The sequence below is a fragment of the Cryptotermes secundus genome, unplaced genomic scaffold (genome assembly GCF_002891405.2).
Source record: "Cryptotermes secundus unplaced genomic scaffold, Csec_1.0 scaffold295, whole genome shotgun sequence".
Lineage (NCBI taxonomy): Eukaryota > Metazoa > Arthropoda > Insecta > Blattodea > Kalotermitidae > Cryptotermes > Cryptotermes secundus.
The window spans coordinates 438,376-449,200 of NW_019729213.1; positions in this window are offsets into that span (position 1 = coordinate 438,376).

The following is a 10,825-nucleotide window of genomic DNA, read 5'->3' on the forward strand; positions in this document are numbered from 1 at the left end:
AATTGTTTTACTTAATACTTGTGCTTGTTGCTCTTCAAAGAAGGCACAGAAAGTGTCAAGCAAATCAGTTGATTTAGAAAGTGAGGAAGTGAGGCGGAGCTCAGTGGGTTTATGTGCTGGATGGTCATGGGATCAGGGTTCAATTTCTGACAGGTGCGAGAGGTGTCTGTTCTCTACAGTATCCATACCGGTTCTCTAGCCCACCCACGTTGCTATCCAGTGAGCACCGGAAATCATTCCACGGGGTGTAAAGCGGCTGAGGCGTGAACCTGACCATTCTCTTCCGTCTGCTACTGAGATTAAGAACGCCTTGAGCCATACTTCGCTTTCCCGACACTACGTTGTAGTGCGTGATCAAGTGCAGAAACAGCTTTACCTTTACCTTTGCCTTTTGCAGTAGGAACTGATACATCTAGTGTTAGTTCAGAATGAATTTAACAGACATTCAGTCTATCGGATGTAGTCCTGTCCATTGCTGATTTCCCAAGAACATACGTATTTTGCTGTCTGCTGCAGACTTTGGATCTTTACGCCACTGACACCTAGCCGGTGTATGGATCGCGTCGTGATGAAAAACTTCCAGCGATAATGACAGTGGTCTTTGATGGAATGAAATTGATTATAGTGCATTTCAGTCCACTAAGCAGCACAATTCTAGTGTCAATCATTTCTGTCTGACGATTATGAGAGACCTAGGTGAATTCAACACCATAAAACTATATCTGATATACTTCCGGCCAAGGTTAAGTGAAACACGTTGTGTTATAGCACGTGAACCATTATTAGTTTCACTGGCTTCGCGGTGAAGCATTTCGCTACGTTAAAGCACGTGAACCATTACTGGTTTCATTGGCTTCGCGGGGAAGCATTTCGCTACGTTAAAATATGTGAACCATTATTAGTTTCACTGGCTTCGCGGGGAAGCATTTCGCTACGTTAAAACACGCGAACCATTATTAGTATCACTGGCTTCGAGGGGAAGCATTTCGCTACGTTAAAGCACGTGAAACATTATTAGTTTCGTTGGCTTCGCGGGGAAGCATTTCGCTACGTTAAAACATATAAACCATTATTAGTTTCACTGGCTTCGTGGGGAAGCATTTCACTACGTTAAAATACGCGAACCATTATTAGTTTCACTGGCTTCGCGGGGAAGCATTTCACTACGTTAAAACACGCGAACCATTATTAGTTTCGTTGGCTTCGCGGGGAAGCATTTCGCTACGTTAAAACACGCGAACCATTATTAGTTTCACTGGCTTCGCTGGGAAGCATTTCGCTACGTTAAAGCACGTGAACCATTATTAGTTTCGTTGGCTTCGCGGGGAAGCATTTCGCTACGTTAAAACACGCGAACCATTATTAGTTTCGTTGGCTTTGCGGGGAAGCATTTCGCTACGTTAAAGCACGTGAACCATTATTAGTTTCACTGGCTTCGTGGGGAAGCATTTCACTACGTTAAAATACGCGAACCATTATTAGTTTCGTTGGCATCGCGGGGAAGCATTTCGCTACGTTAAAACACGCGAACCATTATTAGTATCACTGGCTTCGAGGGGAAGCATTTCGCTACGTTAAAGCACGTGAAACATTATTAGTTTCGTTGGCTTCGCGGGGAAGCATTTCGCTACGTTAAAATACGCGAACCATTATTAGTTTCACTGGCTTCGTGGGGAAGCATTTCACTACGTTAAAACACGCGAATCATTATTAGTTTCGTCGGCCCATTTACATTGGTTTAACGGCAAAACATGTTACTGTGCTCAAACAGAATCCGTTATTAGTGAGACTTAAATTAGCTTCATGGCTGCCATTAAAATTCCAAAATGCAGGTTACAGTGGTAATGCCATGTGTAGTGAATGGAAGACATGCAACCCAGAAAGTAGACGAAACATGTGATGCTTACAATCAAGATGGAGGGACCAGCATACTCTTCAAGATGAAAGAACAGACCGAACATGGCCTAATCCATGAAGATGATGATGGCTCCCATAATAAGCAAAGACAGAAGTTATTGCTTCATATTTTGGAAGCAGATGGTTCAAATTCCAGCTGGAACCAGCTATCCTCACAAATGTCTTCGTGCAGGCCCGAGTGGCAGCCATGATAATTCAGTACAACTAAGATGATGAGCTTAAGTGTGATTCCTGAACAGGAGAGCTACACACCCTTCTTTGCACCATGACAATGAGAATGGTTCTGGCAATCATAGTTGATAGTTGACGTCTCTTTCTCCAGGAGTAAGGTCGGTTGGAGCGTGAAGTTGACAGATCACTTCCATCTGTTGCAGTTTAAGAATGCTTAGAGCCAGCTTTACACTTCCATACGTTTTCACCTTAAAACTCGTAAGAACTACTGCCTTATTCAATTTCTTCCAGTTATAATTATCTGTGCTTTGATGTTCCAACAATGATTCTAGATACTCGTAATTATGCTAGTAGAGTAATGCTAGGTAAGAGTGCCTGTCAGTTCGTGTATGGGCTGCCTAGAGTTCGTCAGGACGGGTGTCCTTCGATGTAACGGCCTTCTGGCTGAGACGGGCCGAAGTCTGCGCTGACCTCCATGCGTGTGGCCCGAAGTCTTGGTGAACAGAAATGTTCGTGCGAGGTCTGGCGTTTAACTTGTCTTGTGGTTAAAGGCTTCATTTGTCCCGGCATGAAATGCCAAGAGAACAGTTTCTGCCTATAAGCAGTTATGAAGATCTATGTAGAATAAATAGTTTATATTAACACAAAGGAACAGGTTTAAGGGGATTTCTGTAAAAAAATAGATATCATCATCACAGAACACATCTGTTATTGTCGTTCTTTATATCACAGGCTCACGACAAGGACTAGTGACTGACCCTTCTGAACATGATAATGAACCTTCTCGTACCGTAAAATGAAGGGAATTTGTTTACTAGCCGAGCCAGTGTTACCTTCTCAAGAAGAGCTCTGTTCCATATAGGTTCCATATAGTATTACACCAAGCACCGTCTTCGCCCGCTCGAAGACTGGGGTCATGTGTTCGGATTCCATTCAAGGCATGGTTGTTTATGTACGTTTATTCTGTGTATAGGTAGCGGACTTGGGACGGGCTGATCCCCCATCCAAGGAGTCCTACCGACTGTGTACAGGATTACAAAACTGAAAAAAGAAAGCTACTAGGGCCCAAAGAAGGGCTGTAGAGCCATTGAATGAATGAATGGCTCCCAACACTTTCGTTGACGTGTTTACAATAACATTAGTTGCCTTACGGCAGTGATGAGATATCGATTGGGACTCGCCGTAAATTACTCTGCCGATCAGAGTGGCCGCGCGGTCTAAGGCGGCCCATACACGTACGAGTCTGGCTCGCGAGTCCGGCTCGGCGAGGAGCCGGGCTCGGATTAATTTCACCACACACGTATGAGCGTAGCGACCGACACACGGACGACTTTGGCTCATTGGAACCCGAGCCGAGTCGGACTCGCGAGCCAGACTCGTACGTGTATGGGCCCCCTAAAGCATGAACCGTCTTTGCCCGCTCAAACACTAGGATCGTAAGTTCGAATCCCACTTGAGGCATTGATGTCTGTGTGCGTTTATTATGTGTTTGTGTTGTCCTGTGTGTAAGTAGCGACCTTGTAACGAGCTGATCCACCGTCCAAGGAGTCCTACCGACTGTGTGAAAGATCGAGAAACTAAAAAAGCGGTCAAGGTCCAACAAGGGGCTGTAGATCCATAGATGGATAGTAAATTACTCTGTATTAGCTTTCCTGTTAGTAGCTTTATTGTGATTTTTGTATATTCTTGCTATGTAAAATTAAATACTCGTACAATATACGGCCCTACAATTTAATCATATACCTAATTGCAGATAATTATAACTTACTTTCAAAGCTAAGGTGAAGAATTGTAATATGTAGGCGTAATTATGTAGCCTCACTGGGAAGAAGAAAACCGGAACTTAAGGTCGTATAAACATTATATATTATTTAAGGGCATGAACCACCTGTTCTAATAATCCTACCGTCCTACCTTCGGATTTAACAAGACAATGAAAGTGGCTTTTACGTTAAAATAGTGTCCTCATATTCGGAAAGGTTGTATGGTTAATTAAGCTAAGACTCGTCATGGTATCGTCACTGAAAATTGGCAGTTTGAAGTCATTTTACGATACGAAGGACCATGACCTGGCTATTTTTTGTTTGTTTCTTTCTGACCAGCGTCTCATCATTCTTGTGTGTGTTAGAGCACTTAACCTCGTAACACGTACGTCATTCCACTGTTTCGCTTTTCGTAAGTGTATCTTGTTCTTGAAATTATGTCTGTTACACACCTAGGTGCTGTACAGAAGGATTAGCCTTCCTCACCTGCAACTGCTATATGTACTTCTTTCTCAGTGGTAATTACTTGCTGACTACCTTGACCCCACCATTACTGTGCGGCCCAGGATGTAGGTCAGGTCCAAACCTTGATGGTCTATCGCATTGTTTGACCAGTTCCGTGTTTAACGCAGATACTGCAGAAAATAAGTAAAATACAACTGAGCCAAGTTTATTGTCAGGTAGGGTCATTTTGCGATCCAACGTAGTAAATATTAACTGCACGATGCCACGACAAGTCGAAAAAGAATTATAAGATTTGTTTTAACCCTTTAAAGACTTAATTTCGTCTAAATAATATATAAGAATTCAGTTCGGACCTCACAGGAAACACATTACGTCTCCGCTACGAAGCCCAACCGGTTAGTACTGCTTAGGCAAACAGTTGCTGTTTATTGTGAGAACCATACAGAACACAGAAATGCGCTCTGTGGGAAGAATACTTACCATTAGAAACCCAATATACCTTCATATCTTTAGACTGTAAAACCTATCTAAAACGAAACCTGGATTAAAGATGAGTCTGCATTTATTGTGAATCGCATCTATATATCTGAGGATGTAGAGTGGAAACCAATGTAAGATTGTGTAAGATTTGAGGCTTTCACGGCGGTGACTATGAAGAAAGCAGTCTTCTGGGATTTGGCACCGTGTATATGTGGTGTTAACCGACGTTNAGTCAGAATCATAAGGCAAGACTAGAATGAACTAATTATTATAAAAGGTTATCAACTCCGTCCAGGGTGATCGATAAATGTTTCTTTTTCTCCTTAATCTTTCATCCTTGACATGTTTCGGTCTGAGAGACCATCTTCAGAAGGATATACCAGTACAAGCGGAAACTGCTATTACGGTGTGGACGGAGTTGGTAACCTTTTATAATATTGCTAGTGCGACGGACTAGGATGAACCAAATCAGAATTAAGTAAATTTAAAGCAGTTTAACGATTGTGTGAAATATTTCCTGAAAATATTATTACGGACTTGATTCATCGCTGTGATTTACTAAAACCACTACGTTCGGTAAACTGGATATACAGGGTTACTATAAATGATTCATTCCATTTCAAAACACTATATTTTACAAAATATTACACATACAAATATGATTGTTACATTAAAAGAACCGCAAACTGATCAAGTTTGCATCATGATACACCAGTTGGCAGCATGAGTGCAGTGCCTCACAAAATGGTGACGAAGCTGGAACATAGTTTCTGTGCGTTGGAATATGCGAGATGTTCGACTGTCATTGCAGTGCAGCGTGCATTTAGAGCAGAGCACAGAAAAGAACCACCATGTAAACAGAGCATTCTGCGGCGATATTGGCAGTTTAAGTATACTGGTTGCCTGTGTAAACGGAAAAACACTGGGCGACCAATATAGTGTTTTGAAATGGAATGAATCATTTGTAGTAACTCCGTATTTGCGTCTTCAGGTGCAAACTATACGAAATAAGATCGATTCTGTTGGGTCCCTCGGTAGGGCTACTCCCAAGCCACAGACCATTGACTCGGCCTACTGTACAGCAGGTGCCGGAAGCAAGGCTGTCCCTTTGCTTAACTAATTAAGCACTACGCCATGAAGGCGTATGGGGGAGTAGATGTATAGATCCACGTTTTCTTGACCTCGGCACTAGTTGGTGGTGGGTGGTCAGCCGCACGCCCCAGTCGCTTTATTCCCAGGGAAGAGCCCCCGGTACCCATTGGATAGGAGACTGGGTGGTGGTAGTAGCGGCAGTAGCAGCGTCAGCAGCGGCGGCGGCGGCAAAAACCTAAAGTCGGTGTAATTTAACGTTAGAAGCGCATGCATGTTGACAGCGCTAGATCCTGTTATGTCACCAACTGTGGATGGGAACGCTCACAGGGAAGCAGTTACACTTCCACGCTCGATGATAGGATGATAGTAATGATGATAGTCGACAAGAGATCCTGCTGTTTAACTTGAGGTTCGAAACGCCGTGAAGAATGGTATGCCCCACATTAAAGGCGCTTGTCTTTACCGAAGCCGATCATAGCGGCCGCGCGGTCTGAGGCATGAACTGTCTTCTCTCGCTCGAACGCTGGGGTCATGTGTTCGAATCCCACTCAAGACATGGATGTTTGTCCGCATTTATTCTGTATTTGTGTTTTCCTATGTAGGTAGCGGCCTTGCAACAAGGAATCTTACCAGTTGTCTATAAAGATCCGTAGTACCAGATTAATTCTGATGGGAACATGACAGAGGGTATTAAAAAGAATAGACAATTTTAAAGTTTTTAAAAACAAATTGAAAGTTATTTATTACAAAACGGCTTTTATTCTCTGCAGAAGTTTTTTAGTAGCAATGATGGACGGCAGTTTGGTGGTTCAGGTTGGTTCTGCTGTGCGGATGTACATACGGTGGTATAAACGTATGTTTCGCTTTATATTGGATGTTGGGCGTTGTCATCCGCGGTTGCTAGCTTCAGCGGGGAACGATGATCCTACAATCATTGGATTACTCTTAGCTGTGTGTATCATTTTGTACATTTTTAAGAGTTGTTGACTNTTGTAGTGTTCTAGATGGCTTAAACTGACTTATCCAATTATACTTGTGTAACTGTTTATGGATGTAAATAAATTATGAAATATAATACGAAAAATGGAAGAAGAAGAAGAATCAGAAGAGTTTACCGGGGGGGAGAAGGTATCATGTGCAAACATATGCACTTTATGCCACATGTATCTACAGGCTCTCGTTTATTTCAATAACACTTATTATAGGACACATTGAAATATGATACAGTTACCAGTGCGCCACTGCTCTGTAAGCAATCTGAGGTCACCAAGCAAACAATAAAAACAGCATAACACTTTAGTTTTGATATAGTGCCAAGCATTGTCATAAGCAGGGCCCGGATTTTGATGACCTGAAAATATTTTAAAAAATGACCGAAAAAATCCAGAAAAATGACCTAAAATATGACCCAAAAATGTAATATGCAGGCCTCGGATTTTGATGACCTGAAAATATTTAAAAAATTACCTATAAAATGACCGAAAAAATCCAGAAAAAGACCTAAAATATGACCCAGAAATGTAAGATGCAGGGCCCGGATTTTGATAACCTGAAAATATTAAAAAATGACCTAAAAATGATCGAAAAAATCCAGAAAAATGACCTAAAGGAGAAAAGAAAGAACACTTCGCTTCCATGTTATTCACATTTTAGAAAACATATGAAGAAAAATTCCCTAAAATGGCCAAAAATGACAAGAAATACCCTTAAAAGCCCCAAAGTTTACCAAAAACTACCCCCCAAATGAAAAAATGACCTTAAACCTAAAAATGTTTAAAAAAATGACAGAAATTACCTATAAAATTTACGTTTCTATAACCAGCAGCTGATTTATATTAAGAGCATCGCGTAGGATACAAGGAAAAAAAGATGACATGTCATCAAAATCCGGGCCCTGGCCATAACCGTAACGCGAACTTTTACTTCGTTATTACGAACCGCAAGTCATGACTATTTTCTGCATACTGGCAACCGATGAGGGGAACAGCTTCGTCTAATGATAGCTCAGAAGAAAATGAAGCGAGTTCCTCTTTCTAAGGGAAACAATAAAACAGATACATAAAATATTTAATATTCCACGTAACTGTTAATTTACTCATATGTAATGTTTTGGGTTGTTTGAGAACAGGGTGTTGAGAATATTTGGACCGAAGAGAGATGAAGTGACAGGAGGTTAGAGAAAACTGCATAATGAGGAACTTCATAACTTTTACTCTTCTCCAAGTACAATTAAAATGATCAGGTCAAGGAGGATGAGGTGAGCAGGGCATGTAGCACGAATGGAGGAGAAGAGGTATGCATATAGGATATTAGTGTGATAGCCAGAAGGAAAAAGACCACTGGGAACACGAAGACGTAGGTGGGTGGGCAATATTAAAATGGATCTTAGGGATATATGATGGGATGGTATGGATTGGATTGATCTAGCTCAGGATAGGGACCAGTGGAGGGCTCGTGTGAACACGGTAATGAACCTTCAAGTTCCATAATATTCTGATAAATTCTTGAGTAGCTGCACAGCTGGCAGCTTCTCAAGAAGGGCTCAGCTCTATGAGCGAGTGAACAGCTGAGATTAGTCCAGATAACAAAATTTTCTTTGTGTAATTTTTCAACTTCTGCACTTATTCGAACTTAAAGTAGATTTACAGTATCATACACGTTTAGTGGTTATTTTAAAACATTATGTAAGCAGTTGTTATGTAGAGTAAAATACCTACATACCTACCTCCCACTCGGCGCTACAGCCCTGGGTGAGCCTTGGCCTCCTCTATAACCAGTCTCCACAACCAATGCATGCTACCATAGGAATGGACCCACGCATGATGCCCCGAGGCTGATGGTTAGGTTTCTGAACAAAATTCATTTTACAGGATGAGGTTGTAGCCTCATGCCCAACCCCCAACCTGGAGGACCAGGGTATCTCTCTTAGTCTGGACTCTACCCTTTGACCTTTCCGGCATGGGTGACCCTACCGTTAGTTAAACTACCGCCGGCACAGCTCTCGAGGTCACCGAGTGACGCAAGCCCCACCACCACGACAAGGTGGAGACACTTTTTGGGGGATGTAGAGTAAAATGAAACGTCTAAATATGTAGGTCTACGTGAATGATTAATTGGGACTTATTTGAAGTCATTTTCTGTTAGGATAACCAGCGTCGTGCAGGGTTCCAGTAGAACGTAAAGTTGTGAGTTTCGTTGGTGTGCATATGCGAAGTGCAGTATTTTGCATCCATATTAGTAATATTTTAAATAACCCCCAAATGTTACAGAAGCGCGGTATAATAGAAATCACACACACGGATCGAATTTTATTTTAAAATATTTGTATTGCCCATGCCATTTCCCGTTTTTAAATGTCTTTCTCCATGGATCGTATCTGTCGTGGATCGATATTTTTCGAGAGAAAACATCTGAATAGCGTAGTACCCGTGATAGGACTGTATTTGCGCCATGACTTTCATTTCCATAAACGTGCCGTGTGTGTTGTGCTTATTGAGAAGTTGAAATTTAGAAGGACTACAAGGTAGGTGGCTTGGTTTTCGGTAATCGTGTGTAGGGAGAAAATGATTATAGCTTTAATGTACAACGTCTTCATATATATGAAAGATAATTACAATACCATCACACTAGGGATCCTGAAGGTTATGTTAATATAAGAGAAAACATTGGCAGTTCTAGGATAATGAAACTTTAACCTCTGTCACTAAACCAGATTTATTATTCATGACATTGTCAGCGACGAATCTGTCGTTAAGTTGAACTGTAAGGTATATAATTAGCATCCAGTCCAGACGAAATTTCTTATCCCGCAAGGAAATTTGGTGTAAGGGCATACAAATCTGTGAGCTGATGTGATTGTCTGACTTCAAATGGCATCCTTTAATATTATAATGGACTCTGAAATATGTGAGATATTTTGGTTGTGGCCTATCCTAAACACTGTACTTGCATTAATTTGGAAGAGCTGAATAAAAACACAGAAGTGTAGATTTTTGTTTATTCAGTAGAGTTTTTCTCTAAGGCGATCACGTGCATCTGTCTCGGAATATGAAGCTTACGTAAATTTTTTTATTGCTAGTGGGGTGGGACTAAGTCCCTTGTACTGCGGCCACTTTTGGCGTATTGTACCAGCCCCAGATGATAGGTGAGGGTGATTGTGGAGCAATTGGTGGAATGAAGATTGGCAAGGGAAACCGAAGTACTCGGAGAAAACCCGCCCCAACGCCACTTTGTCCACCATAAATCCCACTTGACCAGACCAGGGACCGAACCCGGGCCGCCGCGATGGGAAGCCAGCGACTAACCGCTTGAGCTATGGCGCTGCCAGCTTACATAGTTACTAGACAACTATATTGATAATATTATATTTCGGCATCCTGTTGTATTGATATATCACTCGTACACTCATTTCTTTTTAAAATGAACCCAAAATCGTTCACAGTCTCTGATTTATTTCAAAATTCCATTAAAATCACATTCAATTGCAACATTTTTCGGCCTTACAAGGCCATCTTCAGGCAATTGTGCACCAGTTGAAACTGCCGCACTCCACCAGCTCGCATGTCAATGCGTTCCATTCTATTACATATCTTCGTTCGCACTAAATGCGTTTGAGAATGTTTCCTCTCTCTTCCCTTCGCGTTATTTTCATTTTGCGGCGTCCATGTTGTGCCCTTCGTGTGTAGTTCCCTTAGTTGTGCTCTGGAAGAAGTGTGCGCTAAACATAGGAAACACGTGGCGCCGCACGGTGAGTGGAATGTTCAGCACACGTCAGGATGCAGCGAGGGAACCGGTCCACCACTGTATCCATTGTCAGGAGAACCAGCCTGCTGTCAATGTACGGTAGAACCAAGCACGACCGGCGCGGTGTTGCCCAGGGCGTAGTTTCAACATTGTTTTGAAAAAAAAACGGATTAGTGAAGTGGGGGAAGGAAAGG